Below are 21,953 nucleotides of genomic sequence, written 5' to 3' on the forward strand. Positions count from 1 at the left end.
CATTATTTTGAATATTAATTACAGTGTAAACACTGCCTCAAGCCCATGTTTGAGGTAGCATAGTTTTGAAACAAAGTCACATATTTTTTAAGTGACCTTTCAAAACAAGTTTAAGAAGATTATTACCAGCCCTAAATTATTTTTCTTTTCTGTTTTAACTAGCTCTGCTTTCCAGGAACTAGACAGTAAAATAATTAAATTCAATGCTTCTTAATTGTCATTCAGCTTTGATGAGTGCTTAACTATGAGGATTAACTATTTGGAGCATATTATGAAGGAATAAGCTGGGACTATGATGCAGCCATGCTTCACTATTCGCAAGTCTAATACACATTTGATAATTAGAAGGAGGAAAATATACAGAATACTTAATTAAATGCCAGGTGATTGGGTAGATATGACATGTCTCAATAGTATATGTGCAAAATGTATGTTAGATGTTATAAATATGTAGATAATTGGTTAATCACGTGAGTTTGTGTTTTTCTCAAGTGTTCCCAGCTCTTTTCCAGGGCATATGGTAAGACTGCGCTTCTCTACACCCTTGATATAAGGTTTGACCACATGACTTGTTTTGCCAGTCCAAATGTGAGTATCACTTCCAGGTGGGAAACATTTAAAGTTACTGTGAGACTTACCATCATTTCCTTCTCTGCGTCCAGGTGATAGCTATGTTCTGGATGGTGCCTGCACTGGATGCCTGGATCCGTGACCAAGCAGGATGCCCAGACCACCTGTGACAGACAAGTTGCTTCAATGAGAAATAAACCTCTATGGTTTTAGGCTGCTGAGATTCGCAGGTTATAATGTCCAAATGCATAACCCAGTAGCTCTGATTGTGATACACGCTGAGCCTACAATGAAGGCGGCTTCATCATAGGTGCTCAACAAAATTTTTCTAAACTGAACAGCTGGACCATGTTAGTCACTGAGGAAAATATAAAGATGAGTAAAAGAACTACCCTCACATGGCATGAATTTGAGAAAAGCCAATAGAAAACTAAACTACAACACAGAGTCATAAGTCAAGAGTGGCTACCAGATAGTCCATAGTTAGTCTCCAAATAAATGGCACCTGTGATTAAAGCCAGGCCTTGGGGCGATATGAGAAATGATTAGAGACAAGCTCTAAAAGGCTTCTTGGAAATAGAAGGACTTGAGTCAGGTCCTGAAACATTGGTAGGGTTTAAAGAGGCAAAATCATTTCTCTGTTCCCGGGTCAGGAAAATATTCAGTTAGTTCCAGTATGGCTCTGGTGTCTCAGGGTCAAAGTTCATGGTCCAATATCAGTTTTAGCATGTTACAACTGGTTGGAATAAAATCCAAAAGTAAGGTTGTTTTTTGTTTAATTGTTATTGTTGAAAGTATTACATAAGTCCCCTCTTTTTTCCCCACTGACCCCAAAATTAAGTTTGGATATCTTAGGCAAGAGCTGCTGTAAGAGAAGAATGTTCCTTTTGAAATGTTCACAATGTCCTTGTCCATGCCTCGCACTAGATTTGTGTTACTGGCAATTTTCTTTAGATGTCCACTACTGCCTAGTCTCTCCCTTTGCAGGAACATTCTCTCCCCTCCCTTCTTACTTGAGGTCTGGGCACCTAAAACTATACTTCCCAGATTGCCCAAAATCCTATACCATGTAACATTGTGCCCATGGAAATTTAAAATTACCTTAATTTATTACATATTTCTAATTTTTGAATCATATTTTACTTCCTTATAAAATAGCTCCAGACTTTATCTTTCAATACCAAGATCATTTATTCCTTTTAAAAAAATAACATATGGCTCTGAAATAAATTCTATTTTTTGCCCAGTCCCCTGGGCAAAAATGGTCAGCAAACTGCGGCTGCAAAAATATTTTTCTTGTGAATTTATAAAATTTCAAATATTTTCTGTCTGTCCAATATATGTGGATTTAAAATTGTGGATGTGGCTTAGAACACCAAAGAAGACAGGACAAGAGGAGTAGCAAAAAATGATGTAAGAAATGAGAAGTAATGAGAAAAATGCAGCAGAGGGAAAGAAAGAAATGAGAGGATAACAAGATAAAAACTTCAATGCATCTCACACCTCTAAAATTATAGACACCTATCTAGTCTGTTAAATACTGTTACCCAAAGAAATGTATGTGATCAGGGCCTTGAAGAAAGTGATTAGGATTTTTACAGCTCAATTTCAGGCACATAGAATCATATGGAGAAGAGATTTACATTCCCTTGTACCTTCCTTCTTTGCCTGAAATAAAATATTTGACAACTGTCTACTTTTCCAAAGTAGAAGACCTGACCTGGTTGAGTTGCTACTATTTTGTCGTGGGCATTGGCTCTGCATTATAGTCTTCAATTGACTTTTTAAAAATCTGAATATCTTTTTTTGCAGTGAAGAAATTCTAATGTCTCATAAACATAAAAGATATAAAGCTTGTTTTTCAAAATTGGTTTTGTCTTTGAGTTTCTTTGGGCAAAGGCAGACGTTCTTTTTACTGAACCAAAGTCTTTAGAATGCTGCTGCCACCTAGAGAATTAATTTGAGATTTCTCCAAAGCCCCTGGACCAAACAACAATGAGGCATTGTTTTTCTTGTGTGCTGTGCCTGCTTCTCATTTCAGCATCCAGTATTTGTCTCATTGTGTTCCCATGTAACATTGTGTCCTGAAATTAAATCATGTTTATACATTTATTGCTTGAATATATTATATGCCTGAGAGAATTGAAACCTGGCTTGTCGGCTAAATTGTCCCAGAGATTTCTAAAATTGAAAGGTAATCTTACTCATTCTACCTAACTGTAACAGTAGTGCATTCAAAGAAATAAAAATAAATGCTAATAGTTTTTGCATGATAATATGTTCAGAGTACAGTAATCCAATTCAAATCCATTTATATTTGCCAGGGCTTAATGATACTTTTTTTGCAATTACTTTACTTGCATGTGTATGCCTCATAAAGGAGGTATTTAAAAGACTTCATATGTAACTGGAAGCTAACTTATATTCAAAATTCAGCTGAAACTTGATGATATCTAAGTTCCTTAGTCTTAGTATTTTGAGTTGATAGTGAAATTAGCTATAAAAATGGAATATTTTTCTGAATTCCTTATCTGGAGTTTAAGAAAAGTGGCCTCAAAGGTTTCACTTTATATCAGTGTTATTATTTACAAAATCCTATACCAATGGTCAGCAAACTGCGGCTCGTGAGCCACAAGCGGCTCTTTGGCCCCTTGAGTGTGGCTCTTCCACAAAATACCACATGACGGCGTGCACATACAGTGCGATTGAAACTTCGTGGCCCATGCACAGAAGTTGGTTTTCAGCTCTCAAAAGAAATTTCAATCATTGTACTGTTGATATTTGGCTCTGTTGACTAAAGAGTTTGCTGACCACTGTCCTAAACCAATCTAGGGCTGGTGCAAATGCAGATTCCATGGCATTATGGGTGGGGGTGGGAGGCCTATATTATGTGAAGTATGGGAGAGGAAACAGTATATCAATAAACCCTGCAATCCTAAAAGCAATGTCTGTTTCTTACCTAAAAACTTCCTGAAACTAGTGAAAAGGCAGTGCTTCTCAAAATACCTTACCTGTGATTTATTTTTTTCACAATCTGTTATAAGTGCTAGATTTAGAAAGAACAATAAAAATATACTTGCGCCCAGGCCAGTGTGACTCACCTGGTTGAGCATTATCCATTCACCAAAAGGTCCCTGATTCAATTGCCAGTCAGGACACGTGCCCAGTTTCAGGGCAGTGCAGGAGGCAGTGGATCAACGTTCCTCTTTCTCCCTCTCCCTTCCTCTCTCTCTAAAAACGAAAACAAAAACAAAAAAGACAGAAAGAAAAAGAAAATAAACTTATCAAACAATGAAATACAGATACAGCAAGGATAAATAAAAGGCAATCAAGACTCATTTTTAATTATTATATTGAGCAGACATAAACTTAATCTAACAGATTGGTCCAAACATTTCTCTAGACTCATTCACAATTTCATTATTCATTGCCAGCTGGTATTAAACAGTTCCTGAACTGATATAGGTCCATATGAGGCAGGATAATAAGAAGCTAGGAGCCTGGCCGGTGTTGCTCAGTGGTTGAGCATTGACCTATGAACCAGGAGGTCACGGTTTGATTCTTGGTCAGGGCACATGCCCAGGTTGTGGGCTCCATCCTACTAGGGGGTGTGCAGGAGGCAGCCAATCAATGATTCTCTCTCATCATTGATGTTTAAAAATATATATATTTTTAAAAATTATTTGGCAAGTGGAATGGGGAAACTGTGACAAGATAGTTAAACAAGGCCAAACAATTTGACATTTTACAGCAAGCAGTTAATCACAAGACCTTATCTTCCTTAACCAAGGACACTGGGTAGTAAATGGTTTATACCTCTCCTCCCTAACCACAGAAAAAAAACAAAACAGCTTAAATCAGCATTGATGGGAAGACAGGGGACAGAGACCCAGTTAGTGCCAATTGTGCCTAGCCAATTCCAAGGACAGATGAAGTCAGGAGAACAAATAACAAAAAGCTCCTTTAAAGCGGGACAAAGCCAAGATAAAAGTAAAGCAGTGAGGCTGACCAGAGAATAATCCCAAACTCCACTTTAATAAGTCAACATATTGAAGGACACACCTGGAAAACTAATGAATATTCTGTTAAGACCCTCCCCTGAGACCGCCTTTGTAGGATTCCTGCCCACAAAAGAGAGATAACTATTCATCCCCGCCCCCCTCCAAGAAACAGGATGCCAGCACAGAATCTCTCTCTGGAGCATGCCTATGTCTTTTCTCAAGTATGAACATTTTTTTTTTTTCTCCTAAATTGTAAATGTTCCCCTTGAGACTTGTAACCAGGGGAGCATCAAACAGCATCAGCTCGTTCCAGGCTAACCCCCTGAACCTGTCTCCAAGGCCCCCTGTTTCTCTGACTTTGCAATGAGGCCCATCTTGGCTCACTTTTGTCACTGTGACTTCTACTTCCCAGTGAGCCAACAGCAGCCCCTCCCTGGCTCACTTCTGCCCTATAACATTTCTATGGAGCCAGAGCAGAGCATGGCCTAGGTTCTTTCCTGTTGCTTTTTCTACCCTAAGCCCTTTCTTTCTTTCACTTCAGCTTCAATAAACCAACTCTCAAAATCACTTGGACTCTCATTGTGAAATCTGTCCTGCACCAAGTCAGTAACTCTCACATTACAGGCCCGCCCGAGGAAGACCAGCTCTAGGCCCCGTCCCCATCTGGTGACACGTGGACCCACACTTTGAGTAGCATTGCTCTAGTTTCTGAACCCAATTTCAATGTGTGATTCGTTTTGGAAAATAAATTGAGTCCATGAGAACAGGGGCTTGATACTCCCCTTGCTCAGACTCAAAGCATATATTTTTAGCACAGTTCCTCGAACTCAATTCAAAATCTATAAAAGACATTGGAATTTCAGACAAATAAAATAAAGTCTGGAAAAGTGAGGGTGAGGGATCCCTTTTGTAATATCAGTCAAGTCATACTCTCCTTTTAATCCAGACCCTTATTTCTGTATTTAGCCCAGATGTTATCACATGTAGAAGATACCAGTCCAAAGGCCCTCAGGTACAGTATGCCAGACGGGAACTGGACCACAAAAATGACAGAAACTGATTCATGTAACAATTCAAAGACTGGGAAGAAAGAAAACAATCCTTTTAGACTTCTCGGAAATAGTAGCAAATCCTGTTGAGAACTCTACTATCTCCAAAAATTTTACCTCTAGCCTTCTAACATTTTCTCTCAGGTTTATATTGTTCCTGCCCCTGCCCTTACTCCCCCAACAACTGCTCTGCTGTCTTAGCACTCCAGGGCCTCTGCCATGCCTTTTCTTCCCTCCAAAGAACCCCTAGATTTTTCATTCTTTTTCTCTTCTTATTTCCCTTCTGTTTTTTTCTTGTTCAGCCTGGACTAAAATAGAGACAATTTTCTATCAATTTCTCCTTTTAGAAAGCTTCAATTTCTTTCTCCCTGCTGGTGTCCCCTGCGTAAAATATGTTTAAATATCTTCCATAATTACAAGTTCCACCCTAATCTTAAGGTTAACTTTATTATTCCCACATAAGTTTGTTTTTCTCTTTAATATATTTAGCTTCTCTTTATAGAGTAATCATCACTGTTTTTCTCTCCTTCATCTCTCATTTATGTCTTAACTAATGGAGACTAGGCACAGTTCCTGCTTATCCCAAGGAGTGGTTCAATTTCCTGCCAGCCCATAGGATTGTTTCAAACAAGTCAATCACATATTTCCAGAGGAACAAGGGAAGCAACCTTCTTCATCCTGCAAAACCCACCTCCCACAGCCTCTGGTTGTTCACTTTATTCCTGAGTGTGACTCCTGTAGGGCTGTGTGTGGTGTGCAGTGTCCTCCTCCCTGGACTGTGAGTACATGTGACTAATAAATTGCTATTTTCCTCATCTGCCCAATGTCAAATGTCTCCATACTGGAGGTCAGGAATCCTTCCCTTGCCAAGGAGGTGGAGATTAGGTGATTAAAGCAATAACAACATACATTGCTGCCACCACAATATACCTTGTGGCTTTGATTTTGACAACAATGCATGCTGGTCTTCAAACCCTTTGATGAACTAGTCTCTGCCTTTTTGTCAATCTCATTTCAGCGTAGATCCAACACACCAAGTATGTGCTTTAGTTCAGCTATTCTGTTTTGCTCCACAGGAGACTTGTTCAAAAGCATCTATTATAATAAAAGCGTAATATGCTAATTAGACTGGATAGCTGAACAACCTTCTGGACATCATTCCGGATGTCCTTCCGGACGTCCTTCTGGATGAAGCCACAGTGGTGGGGGCTGAGGCAGAGGTGGTTAGGGGTGATCAGGCAGTCAGCTAAGTGGTTAGGGGCGATCAGGCAGGTAGACAAGCAGTTAAGGGTGATTAGGCAGGTAGGTAGAGGTGGATAAGGATGATCAGGCAGGCAAGTGAGTAATTAGGGTGAATAAGCAGGCAGAGTGTTTAGGGGTGATCAGGCAGGCAGGCAGGCAAGCCGTTAGGAGCCAGTGGTCTCAGATTGCAAGAGGGTCCAGGCCGGGCTGAGGACCCCCTCCCCCCGTGCATGAATTTCATGCATTGGGCCTCTAATTATTATATATAAAACTAAAATCCAACCATATTTCTCTATTCCTCCCCTTCTTTAAGCTCCTCTGCAGGTTCTTATCAGGACAAACAAAGCTCCACATGTAAAAGCAGACTTTGATCTATTTTTCCAGCCACATTCTATCCTGCAATTTGTGTTTAAATACTATTAAGCTACGCCTATGTTTTTATTTCATGCTTTATTTTTTGGTGATTTCATTTCAGCTCCTTAGAACAATGTTTTTGCTTTACTCCAGTTGAAAAATTTTAGTCATTCCTCATGAGTAAGCACACACATATTCTCTTCTAAGAAACCTAAATCTAAAACTTGGGCCAATTTCCCTTAATCTGCTAACCCTTAATCAACATCATGGATTGACATCTTCTTTCTCTTCATCTTCCTTCAGGGAGAAGCTGTGTCTTATTCATTTTTGGACTCGGGTCCTAGAACAGATCTGTAAGTACCAAGCACTCAATACCTGCAGTGGAATTGATCTGACCCACCATGTCTAAGGGAACAATTCTCCTCAGGCACATTCTCCATCCTGAGTCCACATATTTCAAGTACTTCTGCACAGTTTAAAATTAGTCTCACATTAGACATCAATTCACTCTGTGGCCATAGTCCCTGTTACCAAAATAATCATATTTTTAATAAAATGACACAATTACAAATACAAAGATAAAATTACACTCCATTATTGAATGAGGAGTTATTTTTAAAACCATTTATATCAGGACAACTTGATATATATCAGGGTTACTTTGAACTTAGAATTTTTGCAATAGCTTTAAAATAGAATTTGTTGTATGAATAAACTCTGCGTAGAACTGTCATAAGATATAGTGAGAGTCCCTCAATCAATATTTTGATTGACTGATTTCAACCATTCTCACCATCTTTCTATTAGCTTTCCTTTGCCTTGGTTAAACTATTTTAAAAGAAATTAAAACATCCTAGGGAAAAAAAAATGAAACATTGATTTTTATAAAGGTTTCATTTATTAAATGACACTCAATGTTGAAGAAGTGAATATTTTTAATATTCTTTCTGAGAAAATGACCTCTTACCATTATATACGTCAATATTTATGTATAATAGGCAAATATATTTTTATAATGAATCAATATATATTTTCATTTTAAAAATCTCTATGATTCTTTAAAATAGTGATTCCTATGCTTAGCTTTTCAAAATGTTGTGTTGTTTAATTAAGCAAACATATGTTTGACCAGATAGTTTTGTACCAGAAGAGATGCAAAACAGTTTAATTTGCTAAGCTAAACTAAGTTAACCTTGTCACTAAAAAAAAACACACCAATAAAATGATTGTACTTTATTGCTAAAATCATCTGCTTATCTCCTTCCTGTAGAGAATGTGAGGGCCAGAGAGCTTTTTAATTATGCCATTCTCAAATATCCCTACATGTTTTCCTCATATACCATAGAAATGCCCTGAAAATTCAAATGTGATGATAACTGGAATCAAAATGAATCATTTCTCTTAAAAATACTTATTGTGCAAACTGAGTTTCAATAGTATATCAAATCACAATGATTAGTTAAAATAATACATCCTATCTAATAAAAGAGTAATATTCAAATTGACTGTACCTCCACTACACCCACAAGCCACACCCACAAGCCACGCCCACAAGCCAATCAGGAGCAAATATACAAATAAACCCAACCAAGATGGCTGCGGCCACAGAGAGCAGGAGGGAGGCTTGGGTTTCCCCGACAATGGAGGAAGCCAAGCTTTCCACCTGCCCTTTCCAGCCTAGGCCTCCACTCAAAGCTACAAAGTTTCAATGAGAGAAGATAAATAAATCCAAACAGAAATGGCGTCAGCCACGGATCTGGAAAGAGCAAGAGGCTAGGGTTGGCCCTGGCGATGGAGGAAGCCAAGCTTCTAAAGCCCTGACCTGCCTTGGCCTCCGCTTAAGGCTACAAAGTTTCAATTACAGAAGATACATAAATCCCAACAGAAATGGCTGCCGCCCCAGAGTAAGCAGGAGGCTTGGCTCTACTCCAGGATACAAAGTTTCAATTGTAGAAGATAAATAAATCCCAGATACCAGGGCCTCCACTTGGGTCACCGGGGGGGGCATGGCCAGCCTGCAAACCACCACAGGCCCCTCGCCCAGGCCACACCACACCCCAAGGAAGCCCCCACCCTGATCTGGGCCACCCTTCAGGGCAAACCAGCTGGCCCCCACCCATGTGCCAGGCCTCTATCCTATCTAATAAAAGAGTAATATGCAGATTGACCATCACTCCAACACACAAGATGGCTGCCCCCATGTGGTCAAAGATCCTTCCCCCATGTGGACACAAGATGGCCACCACAAGATGGCCAGCAGGGGAGGGCAGTTGGGAGGGACGAGGCCTGCAAGGGAGGGCAGTTGGGGGTGATCAAGACTGCATGGGAGGGCAGTTAGGGGTGACCAGGCTGGCAGAGGAGGGAACTTGGGGGTGACCGGGCCTGCAGGGAAGGGCAGTTGGGGGGGAAACCCAGGCCTGCAGTTGAGAGCAGTTGGGGGGAACAGGCCTGCAGGGGAGGGCAGTTAGGGGTGACCAGGCCTGCAGGGGAGGGCAGTTAGGGGCAAACAGGCTGGCAGGGGAGGGCAGTTAGGGGCAAACAGGCTGGCAGGGGAGCAGTTAGGCATCAATCAGGCTGGCAGGGGTGTAGTTAGGGGGTGATCAGGCTGGCAGGCAGAAGCCGTTAGGGGCAATTAGGAAGGCAAGCAGGCAAGCAGTTGGGAGCCAGCAGTCCTGGATTGTGAGAGGGATGTCCGACTGCCTGTTTAGGCCCGATCCCGGCAGTCAGACATCCCTCGAGGGGTCCCAGATTGGAGAGGGTGCAGGATGGGCTGAGGGACAACCCCCTCCATGCACAAATTTCATGCACCAGGCCTCTAGTTTAATAATAGCTGCATTATGTAACTGTATTAGCACTTAGTAATGTTACCATATAAGTATATGTGAACTTATTTTTTTATAATTTGTATATAAATACATATGAAAGGAATTTCATCTGGATACATACGGAAGGGATTTCTTTGTTAGTCTATATGTTTTGGTTGGCAAATTACAGTTACTGCATCTGAACAGGTTAAGGTGATTTATTATATTTCATTTATAAATCCAAATGGCATAACCTCTTGTCAGAGGGTAACCTGTATAGAAAGCACCACCTGCTTCTGAAAACACAGAATATCCATAAGACATCAGACTACAAAGTAGGGGACGTTGCAACAGTGGTGGAGAATAACAGCAGGAAATGGCAGATGACATCAGATGTATTTTATTCTTGAGTATATGCAAGCTAATTTCTGTACACTCCCAAAGTTATTTTTTCAAAAATATATTTTTATTGATTTCCAAGAAAAAGGGAGAGGGAGAGATAGAAACATCCTATATAATAAAAGGATAATATGCAAATTGACCCTAATGGCGGAATGACCAGGATCTGGTTGCTATAACTCACACTGACCACCAGGGGGCAGACACTCAATGTAGGAGCTGCCCCCTGGTGGTCAGTGCGCTCCCACAGGGGGAGCTCCACTCAACCACAAGACGGGCTGATGGCTGCGAGCGCAGTGGTGGTGGTGGCAGCCTCTCCCATCTCCTCGGCAGCGCTAAGGATGTCCAACTGACAGCTTAGGCCCGCTCCCCGTGAGCCATCACTTGGACATCCCCTCAGGGCTCCCAGGCTGCCAGAGGGATGTCTGACTTCCAGCTCAGGCCTGATCCCCTGGAGAGCAGGCCTAAGCCAGCAGGTGGACATTCCCCAAGGGGTCCCAGACTACAAGAGGGCACAGGACAGTCTGAGAGACCTCCCCCCCACCCCCCGAGTGCATGAATTTTCATGCACCAGGCCTCTAGTCAATGATAATAGAGAATTATTGATTGGCTGCCTCCTACAAGCCCCCTACTGGGGAGCCCACAACCTGGGCATGTGCCCTTGACCAGAATCAAACCTGGAACCTTTCAGTCTGCAGGCCAACACTTTATTCACTGAGCCAAACTGGCTAGGGCTCCCAAAATTCTTTAGGGAAGAGATATATGGCAAGGAGCTTGGGTTTGCAACAGCATGTGAGGACAGAACAAAAGATCACACAGCCATTAATGTTTGCCCTAAAGTAGAAATAGCCTCATGATTTCTGTGGCCAGTACTAGCCTTATACATCAGCATGGACAGGGGTCTGATGTTTGCTCCCTCCCTAACTGTATACCCTGCACAGACACACTTTTTATCCATTGGACGATGCCTAAAATTTTACCCCTAGAATTTTATATATCCCTCCCCCTACAACCACCCATCACAATAGTTATATCTCAGTATAAAAATTAGAAATCAAATATTCAGATTCTGAGGAAGGTGACGTTGGAGATGGGGGCTGCAAGAGGCTGCGGGAATCAGGTGAGGAAAGAGAAGGCCTGCTGAGCATAAAGCCAGGAAAACTGGGGAGGCTGAGAACCCAATTTCCACAGGAGCTCCCCCTGAAGAGCTTCCTCTCCCTGAAGACACTCTGTGTCTCTACCTCTTGGAATGAAGCCCCATGACTATATTTATTATTCTGCTGTTTTCTCTGGCATTTGTTCACAATTCTGTCTCCTCTTGCAGCCTTCTAGAAGTTCTTCTAGAGCACGAGCTGTGGCACTTGGTGATAGCTTGGTAGTATCAATAAATAATTTTAAAATGCTGATTTCCAAGATTTATAGAGGATGATTTTAGAATGTCTTTAGAAGACAGTATAACTCACAGTGTTAAATTAGAGACTGAAGAGACAGGGGTTTGTCTTACAGATTGACTGTCCAAACTTAGTGCGTGTGTGTGTGTGTGTGTGTGTGTGTGTGTGTGTGTTGTGTTGCAGGGAGGGCTGTGTTTCCAGAAGAGAAGAAAGAAGCAATCTACAAAGAGAATTCCCATCTCCGCATTTTGCATGGGTATCTAAATATCCAAATTTCATTATTTTAGGATGTCACTTAAAAAATATCTCATCTTGCCATGATGAAAGTCATATTCAGGACACTCCCATCCGGGATCTATGTCTCTTTCTGTGGCTGACTATGTAATTGTCTGCTCAGAAGCAGACACCCTATTTTCTGTGAGCAGATCTGCTCTTCCTCAAGGTGAATTATAGGCCACCAGTCCAAGCTTCCGGGGACTCACAAGCACACATTTTATTGTTTATCTGTACAACACATCCCAGTGGTTTCTTCCCACTTTAATGGAAGGTGTAATTTGGAGCTAAGAGTCTGTAATGCTCATGGCTTTTAAATATTGGTAGATACTTTCTTTGTTTTGGTTATTTGGAGAGTACAGATGTTCTAGCTCCTGTATAAATTATAGGCTTTCAAGGCTTCACATTACTATTTTGTTTTTAAGCAGACAGGATTTCACCTTCAGTCCTCCTGAGTTTACTCTCATATTTACAGATGAGAGACAGCAGAGGGTAGCATTTATTTAGTTTCTGTGGAAGATCAGCCACACATATGCCCAAGAAGCTTAATGCGAGTGATTCCCACAGGCCTGACTTCTTAGATTCCCACCTCTGAGGCTCATTTCTCTATCAGAGCAAATGGACACGAAGCAAAGCCTTTTCTACCCTCTTATCCTTTACCTGGTACAAATGAGAAAAACTGTTATGTGAGTCTGAAGATCCAGTTGTTTTAGCAAAAATAATGAATAAAGAGCAACTATATCCATCTCTTTTCTATAATTCTGTCGAATTGATGATAGCAGATAAATGAGGTTAGTTAGAGGAAAGAACTCTCTGACAGTGAAGGCTGAAGAAGATTGGAACTGGATAACAAAGGAAGCACTAGAGATTTTTAAATTTCATTTTTACTAATAGTAATGATCCTCTCTGATGCTGCATGGCCTCACCATGCTGAACTGCTCACCGTGACCCTGACTGACAACTCCTGAAGTGTCTTGCCTCCAGGCCTCGCACTGGCTGTTCCCTTGATCTGAAGTACCTTTCCACCCCTTGTTGGTTATTGAATTCCTTCTTGGTCCTTGATGGGCATGTTAAAACCCCCATTTCTTAGCAAAATCTCCTTTTTTTCCCAAGTTCTACCACAAAGAAGCTGTGGAACATTGGAGAAGTCACTCCTCTGAGATTCCATTTCCTCATCTCTAAACTTAGCAAATTGGAAGTAATCTATAGTATCCCTTTTGTTTCTAATCCTTGGATTTATTCCACAAGTACAACAGGCCATGCACTTTGGAAACCTTTGCCTGTTTCCACTTTGTGGGTACAGGCCCTCAAACATTTGTTTCTAAACTGCATTGCATAACTTAGGTTGTAGTTAAATCAGAATTTTCCAAGTATTTAGTTACTTAAGATTTCCCGTCACTGGACTATGAGTTTATTATGATAGGGCCATTTATAAATTTATTTTTCTGTTCCCTGGTGCCGCACATTTTTAAGTTCTCAGATGTCTATGGAATGAATGAATGACTTAATCAATTGGAGATGAAAGAGGTTTAGTAGACACAATGTATCAGCACATGGCTCACTGATTTATGTTTACCTGGAAAGAAGAACACGAAAGAACAATGGCTACCTCAAATATCTTCAAATTTGAGCCAAAATATTATACTTTTAAACAGATGAATAACTAACTAATATTTAAAACTGTACTGCAATGGGACATAGAGCGGCGAGTTTCCATCCTTGGAGGTGGTCCATTAGGGTTTATGATCACTTTGAAGGAGTCACACGTAGAACAAAGGGTTATAATAAGTGACTGCTAAGTCTCCTTTAACTATGAATCTGGGAGTCTATGACTGAGGTTACATATATCCATATGAACATCCTTCACAACTGAATGCATCAGAATAAATATTGGAGGACCAAGAACTCAGAAGATGCTTTCTAGTGGGCATCATAAATGTTGATAAATCCAGAACCCTTTATCAGTGATGGCTCATGCTGAGGGCATGGGAGTTCGGGCCACAATATTCACATCAGAAGCATTAGTTTGGGCTCAGGTTCTCCTAAGAAAGGGCTGTGTGCCCCAGCTGGTTTTGCTTAGTGGATAGAGTGTTGGGCTGTGGACTGAAAGGTCCTGGGTTCAATTCTGTTCAAGGGCACCTGCCTGGGTTGCAGGCTCAATCCTCAATTATGGGGCATACAGGAGGCAGCCAGTCAATGATTCTCTCTCATCATTGATGTTTCTATCTCTCTTTCCTTCTCCTTACCTCTCGGAAATCAATAAAAATATTTATTAAAAAGAAAAGAAAAGAAAGGGCTGTGAGCTTTGGGCAGATCTCTTTACTTCCAGGTTTTCTGATTTACCCTCCAGATAAATTAGTGAGGTTAGACAAGATCATTTCAGTTATTCCTCTCAGCTCTAAGTGATTGTATATTAATAGGAACTGAGATGTACTTTATTTCTAAAATCCCAATAGATGATTCTAAAAAGCCACTTCAACTGCGAGTTAATCCTTTACTTCACAAAATTAATCTTCATTTTACAAAGGGTTTCCTTGAGAAAGCAAGCTTATAAATTTTTATTTATACTAATTTAATTTACCCATGGTTTTACTATCATAAAACAAAATTGGTCAGTATAGGTTAAGTAATAGGTGAGGAGATTATAAACATTAACATCATTTATGATTATTGTACACTTTCCTATACATAAACTGCAGTGATATAAAGTGATGATTTTACAACTCTGTTATCAATCACAGAACTATTAATCCATTACTGAGTTTATGCCTGCTCCATGAAAAATTCTGATGACTGAGACGAAGTTGAAAATTACATGGATGCTTAAAATGAGCTCTAATTGAAAGGGCTGGCTGCATGAAGTTTATGGCTTGAAGAGGGCTTTCATTTTATGGCTGGCTTTATTTCTTTAAGAGTTAAATTTTACTTCATTTCTCTGATGAATTGCATTTTATCTTAAGGAGTAAAAAAAAATGTTATCAAGAAATAGTAAGGAAAGGCAGACTTGGGACAGAGATGACATGTCAAGTCAGGGCTACATTGCAGAAAAATTGGAAGTCAGAAGTATATCCTTCCCACCCTGACTCTGCTTTCTATGCATGGTATAAATGAGAAAAACTGTCATGTAAATCTGAAGGGCCATTTAAGTTTTTCTAGCACCTTTGTCTCTTGCTCAGTGGGTTAATGGCTCAAGTCATGCCAGGTTCCCATGTCATTATGAAAAGTGGTCTTATAAATCCACCCACCCAGACCTGCTAGTGGTTTAACTTCTCTCCAACACCCAAATGATTGGCTATTTGGGACTGAAGGCATTGTCACCAGATTACTAAGGTGTGTATAAATCTTTACAGTTTATAACTCCCCTTTTCCCATATATTACCTGATTATAACTTTACAACATTTCCTTGAGATACATGTTTGATATTTTTCATACCTCCTATAAAAGGTGAGGGAAATGGTTCATAGGGTTAAGAGGCCTATCCATAGTCAGAGAGTTAATCCCTGGAAAAGGAAAAATTACAATTCAAGTTTTCCCATCATAAAACCTAGGGATTCAAAAAATGCTTCTACTCTGGTTATCCAGGCCAATCATAAGTGGCTTACTTCAACTTGTCTTCTCAATGTTGTTTCCTCTTTTTCTATTTCTTCTTTACTCATTTATCATGCAAGCCTTTAATTTTTACAATCAGAAAAGTCCTAAATCAACACACACACACACACACACACACACACACACACACACACACACACCACAAGTAATCTTTGGGGCACACATTTAGTTTTCAGTGATAAATGGCTCAAACACCCAATATGTCACCCTCTATGTTCTTATAGATTTCATGAAATGGTACAATAAAAGTGACATCTTGTGCCAATCTCTTGTTTAACAGATTAAAACACAGGAGCCCAGAGAATCTAACTTCTTTGAACAATGCCACCCATCTAATTAGCCGTAGAACTAAGGCATAAAGTAAACTGCCAACATTAAGTCTTGTACATATTTTCTTAAAAAACAAATTATTTTTTTTCTATTGATGTTCTCTAGGAAAAGAAGTTCCATGATGTTCTTCCATATCCTGTTCTATTTTTCTTCTCACCAAAATCCTTTCCTTTTGTCCAACCAAATAATAAGAATTCCTACTTTTGTCTAAGTTTGTTCTCCTTGGAAATCAATCAATTTCAGGTGAATTTACTGAGTGTACTACTTCATATGATGATGGTGACTCCATGTCTAATTTAGAAGTGCCCCTGCTCTTGTGGGAAATACAAAAGTGGGAAGGGGACAATTCTGCCTTCTAGAACCAAATAGTTTAGGCAGCAGAGAGCTTCCTGTCAGTCCCTGCTCAGCTCCATGGACCTGGAGCTTCCTTTTCCTGAAAGAGTCATGCTCTTCCACTTCACGAGGCACCCCCTATCCTGTGCATGAGCAAGGAGGGGGTATAAATTGCCCCCCTCGAGAATGCCAGGGCCCATCTGATGGCTCATACTGCTCCAGAACTCCCTGTCCAGTTTGGTGGAGTCCTGGTTGGGCATATCCTCAGACTTCTACCTAATTCTTTTTATTTCCCCTTTTCTCCCTAATGAAGGCAGATAAATATCTTGTGTCCCAAATATTTCAGCATCTGCATCCCAGAAACCAAGTCTGCAACAGAGAGCTGTTATCAGGGGAGAACTGAAAAAAGAAAAAGAAAAAAAAAACTCAGATATGTAGAGAAAGGCAGAAATAAGAGCCAAAAGACTCATGATAGCTTTTCATTTTCTGCTTTTGCTAGAGGCCTGGTGCATGAAATTCATGCACAGGTGGAGCGGGGGGGGGGGGGGGGGGTGTCGTTCAGCCTGGCCATGCTCCCTCTCCAATCTGGGTCCCCTCGGGGGATGTCCGACTGCCTCTTGCAATCCAGGACAGCTGGTTCCTAACTGCTTGCCTGCCTGCCTGCCTAGTCACCCCTAACCCCTCTGCCTGCCTGCCTGATTGCCCCTAACCACCTCACCTGCCTGCTTGATTGCCCCTAACTACCTCTGCCTCGCCCTGTACCCAGGACCCAGGATTCCCTCCTCCTGCCAGTCACAGGCATCTGGGACCCAGGCTTCCCTCCTTCTGGCCAGCCGCAGGCACCCAGGACTTGGGCAGGCTGCAGCCACAGGGGACCATGGGCGGGTGGCTTCACCTGGGCCACAGCCACAGGTGCCTGGGACTGCAGAGCTGGCAGCTTGTCCCTCTCCTGCTGCAGCCTGGCTGGTCCCCATTCCTTTCTTGTGAGCTCATTTGTGCCTGGCTAGTCCCCATTCCTCTCTCTCCAGTCTTGAGTGTCTGAGCCATTATAGCCTAATGGCATGAGGGCGTGTAGACTAGTTGCATATTAGCTCTTTATTATATAGGATTCTCCTGAATCTGCTTATAATTCTGCCTTTTCATTCTGTGTGTCAACCTTAAAGATTAGGATAAATCATTCTCACTGCTTTTAGTTTAGTGTATTGCTTTAATTCAATTCAAATTGCTTTTTGTTTCTAGCAACCATAGTCATAACTATTCAGAGTGGAGCAAAAGTAGGTTTACAGTTGTTCCTATTAAAAATATTACAATCATTAACAAATGATAATACAAGAATAAACTCTGTGTTTCCCATACTCATGACTATAAACCTACTGTATAACTGAATATGCCTGAATGCTGTATTTTATGGTACTGATACAATGTATAATGAAAGCTAAAAGAATAAAAAATACATTAGGGTGAGCTTCTAAAGACAAGGGAATAAACAAAAATGCCAATTTAAAAAAAATAAATCTTTATTATTGAAAGTATTACACAGTCCCCTTTTTTCTCCCATTGATTCCTTCTAGCCCACTCCAGTCCCCTGCTTCAGGCCTTCACCACCCTATTATCTCTGTCTATGAGTTATGCATATATGCATACAAGTTCTTTGATTGATCTCTCCCCACTCATTCACCCACCTCTGCCTTCCATCTTAGATTCCAGTCTGTTCCATACTCCTATGCCTCTGTATCTATTTTGTTCATCAGTTTATTTTGTTCATTAGTTTCCACATATAAGTGAGATCATGTGATACTTATTTTTCTCTGACTGACTTATTTCACTTAGCATGATACTCTCTAGGTCCCTCCATGCTGTCTCAAAGGATAAGAGATCCTTCTTTTTTTACTGCTGCATAGTATTCCATGGTATAAATGTACCACAATTTTTTTATCCACTCATCTATTGATGGACAAAAAGTGCCAAAATTTTAACCATATTTTCTCTAGCCCTATTTTTTCCTCCATTTCCTCTTTTCTCCCTCCCCTCCTCCTTCTCCTCCCCCTCCCCCTCTTCCTCCCCCTCCTCTCCCCCTCTTTCTCCTCTTCCTCCTCTTCCTCCTCCTCTCCTTCTTCTTCTTTCTTAAGTCTTTCTGTTTCTTTCCAGTCTCTGCAACTGACTGTTCTGATCCAACAGCCTGAGAAGATGCCTGTGATGCCAGAACAACAAGAGGCTTTCTGAGAGTGCTGTGTCCATCTGCTCTGTGATATTAGAAGGGGTAGTAATGGCAGAATTTTACCAGATCCTGCATGTATGGCCGGCTGATATTGGGACAAAGGAAAAAGAACTCACGAACAAGAAAACTCAAGTTCTGCTGCATTTTATTCCACATAGAGGAAATTAGTTTACAGCTCAGTTAAGGTACCTAATCCTTTTATACTTTTTAGCATGATTGCCTATAATTGTTCTTGAAATCCAATATGCCAAAGCTCCCAAGACAAGAATGAGAAAGTTGAATGGCATGCATTTATCACCTATTCCCAAGAATGACCTAGAAATCTGAGAAATTTTATTTTAGGTATCACTATAATGGAAATTTAAGTGGCATGATAATTTCTTTATTTCAAAAGTACATGCAAATTATCTTACTAGTGCAAATTACACAGTATATTGATTTTAAACTTTTAAACTTTTCTTTTTTTTTTTACCGTGTGTGTGTGTGTGTGTGTGTGTGTGTGTGTGTGTGTGTGGTGTGGACAGTATTTCTTTGACTTAATGCTATGCACAATTTCCTTTATTCTAAAATAAATTAAGTGCAATTAACAGTTCTCTTTAAATCCTTGCCTTAAGGACTCTTTCATAGAATTTAACCAGATTTCCTCTAACATCAAGTAGTAGGATTAAAGGAAGGGAAATATTCATATGAAATCAGACACTAAACAAATCTAAAACTTTTCTAAAATAAAAGAAGTTTGTTTGAAGAAAACACCAAAGAAGATTGGCTCTAGTCTGTGATTGAGAACAAAAGGTTTGATCTTTACCAAAAGTCCCTCTTTCACTCCAATGAGGAATCTGAGTCTACTTCAATGAGATTAAACAAATTATTCAGAGTTTCCTGGTCATTAGGTGGCAAAACCAGCATATGAAGTCAAAACATCTGACTCCCAAATCAATGCTATTTCTATGATTGGCATTTAATTTTTAACAACAACAACAAAAAAAAAACCCACATATGAAAAGTTTAGTCTATCAAGATCATGAAAGAATGGGTCATGCAGTAAATATGTAGCTTCCATTAAAATAGGAATGGGGGAAAGTTTAGGTCCAAAGGTTTGTGCTTTGCCCAGGGGGAGTAAGATTGGGGTGAGAGTGTTAAGGGAGGCTCTGAGTATCCGAGGATTACCATGGTTGTTTAGGCAATGGGATAATTTAGTTCAGCTGACTAAATTGATCTCCACATTATTCATAAAGATGTTATGCTGGCCTACTCTATAGGAGCAATAGGTAATACTTTTATGAGATATTCAGCTTAAAATGATCACATAGTAGGAGTACAATAAAGCATATCGCCAGGTTAAAAATGGACACAATCTAGGAGTGTTTATCTACATATTGCATAATAAAATAGGTGCTATCTAGAGTTCCTTTTATGTTTTAGTCCTGAAATAGTCAATTTGCAAGACATGCATTTCTGAAAAAGGAAAAAAAGAACAGAACAAAAAACTAACAATACATCAGGTACCTGCATTTCTGCATATGTATTTCCAAAATGCCACCAATTAGCTCTAGGATAATAACATGACCAGTCTACAGGCTGTGTAATAAATGGTGATATTTTAATTAGGAATAATTGGTGTATTTATATGATTCTAGGTATAGGAGAGTTCCACTAAAGAGTCATTGACTCCATATGGCATCCTCCAAATCATACCCCAATGAAGGCTAATGATGCTCATTAAAATAAAATAGCACTCACAGAAAGACACTGGGAATTCAAAAGCTCTCCCATACTATAAAATGTCCTTACTAGGTAGCTTTAGCTTTAGGGGGACATGTATGAATATTTGGAAAAAGGAAATTAACAGTGCTTCCTTGTTGGAGTATTTCACACCTATCCACATTAAAACTGAAACTAACGTGGGGTTCCTGCTACATCCAAATGTTCCAAAGCTCCAGAAAGTCATTATCTCCCTTTGGGCTGGCTCCAAGTTCATGTTACCTTCAGTTTTCATAAACACAAACCCTCAAACTTCTCCATAACAAAGTAGCACTTTAGACTGTGCCTTCCAGGCATCCAGACAGTCCTGCTGCCCCATGATTCAGTGCCACTGCTGCACACAGCTCCTGTCCCGGTCCTCTTTGCCCCTCACCTGAGTGATTATGGCAATGGACTTTGACTTCTCTGTTATCTTTCTTCCACAATGTTTCCCTGACATTGTGCCAATTCATCTTCTTAAGTCAGAAAAGGTCTGCCCCTTTCAGGGCACATGGAGACTTCTTTCTTTCTACAGAACCAAGTCCAAAATACCCTACTGCTCACTGGATTCCTTTGTGCATTTAGCTCCATCCAGTTCTTTTAGTTTATTTCCTTCTCCACCTCTCTATCCACTCTATACTCAAGAAAGAACAGATTTCCAGATATTTCTTCTAATATAATGTTAGACAATTTTAGCAATAGGGCAGTCAAACTCTATATAATTAATCACTAATCTATAATTATAGAAATACTACAGATATTTTAGAAATGAATATAGGCACTATTTTACATATACACAATACACTGCTGAATAAAAAACACAAAGATCTATGCTTTCATGTTCCTCTCTTCTAACTGTGGTTTGGACATTTAAACTATATTATATGCTCCAAAAATTAATATTCTAATTTTCTTTACATCACACACACACACACACACACACACACACACACACACACTCTCTCCCTCCCCCCACCTCCAAACCATTTCAGGGTACATTATGCATCATCTGTACTACTCTTTTATGTTCTGATAAAAGGTTTCTCTATTAAAAGTCTTCTCTTTATCCATGCAAATGTGCTCATATTTATTAAAGCATTTGTTTATATTTTATATTGTTGGTAGTTATTATTAGGACTATAGGGCAATGCAATCCTTAATGTCCACTTGTAAGCTTCCTACCACAGGCGGACAAAGACCAGGAAAAACTTGCTGGACACCAGGAGTCAGACCTTACAAGGAATTGCAACTGTTCTAAAGACACCTGATCGCACACCTGCATTCCATCCGCAGTCCAAGCCCACCAGCTCAGCCCCCAGACCCACTGCAGATGAGAGCTTCCCGCCAGTGACTGCATAAGGATGAAACTCCAGCTCCTGGGTGCTGCTATCAACGACCCAATGTCCCCTTGGCTCAGTGCTGTGCAGCCTTTCCCTTTGGATATGCCAGCCCCACCCCCCTTCCCTTAAATAAATTCAATTATTCTTTAATCACCATCTGAGATGGCTATTTAGCCTGCCAGTGTACCACATTACACTTTTAGTTATTTTTATTTCCATCTTTACTAAGATGGATGGTGGGTAAAGATGTCATTTGCCCAGCTGGTGTGACTCATCATTGATGTTTCGATCTCTCTCTC

General features: G+C 40.3%; 1 protein-coding gene across 4 annotated transcripts in view; it reads right to left on the bottom strand.

Annotated features, from left to right (window-relative positions):
• Positions 1–21,953, bottom strand: part of SYT4 (synaptotagmin 4) — a 276,953-nt gene that overhangs the window by 69,913 nt on the left and 185,087 nt on the right. For 2 of the 4 annotated variants that reach the window (XM_079784843.1, XM_079784842.1), the window contains exons 1-2: positions 3,672–3,688; positions 639–734 (exon numbers count right to left, since the gene is read on the bottom strand). The gene's annotated coding sequence lies outside the window, so the exon portion shown is untranslated. Of the gene's footprint in view, positions 1–638; positions 735–3,671; positions 3,802–21,953 lie in introns of those variants that run through there. The other 2 variants (XR_013814225.1, XM_079784844.1) reach the window with 2 other exon arrangements.

Source organism: Cnephaeus nilssonii (genome assembly GCF_951640355.1).
Source record: "Cnephaeus nilssonii genome assembly, chromosome: 11".
Taxonomy (NCBI): Eukaryota; Metazoa; Chordata; class Mammalia; order Chiroptera; family Vespertilionidae; genus Cnephaeus; species Cnephaeus nilssonii.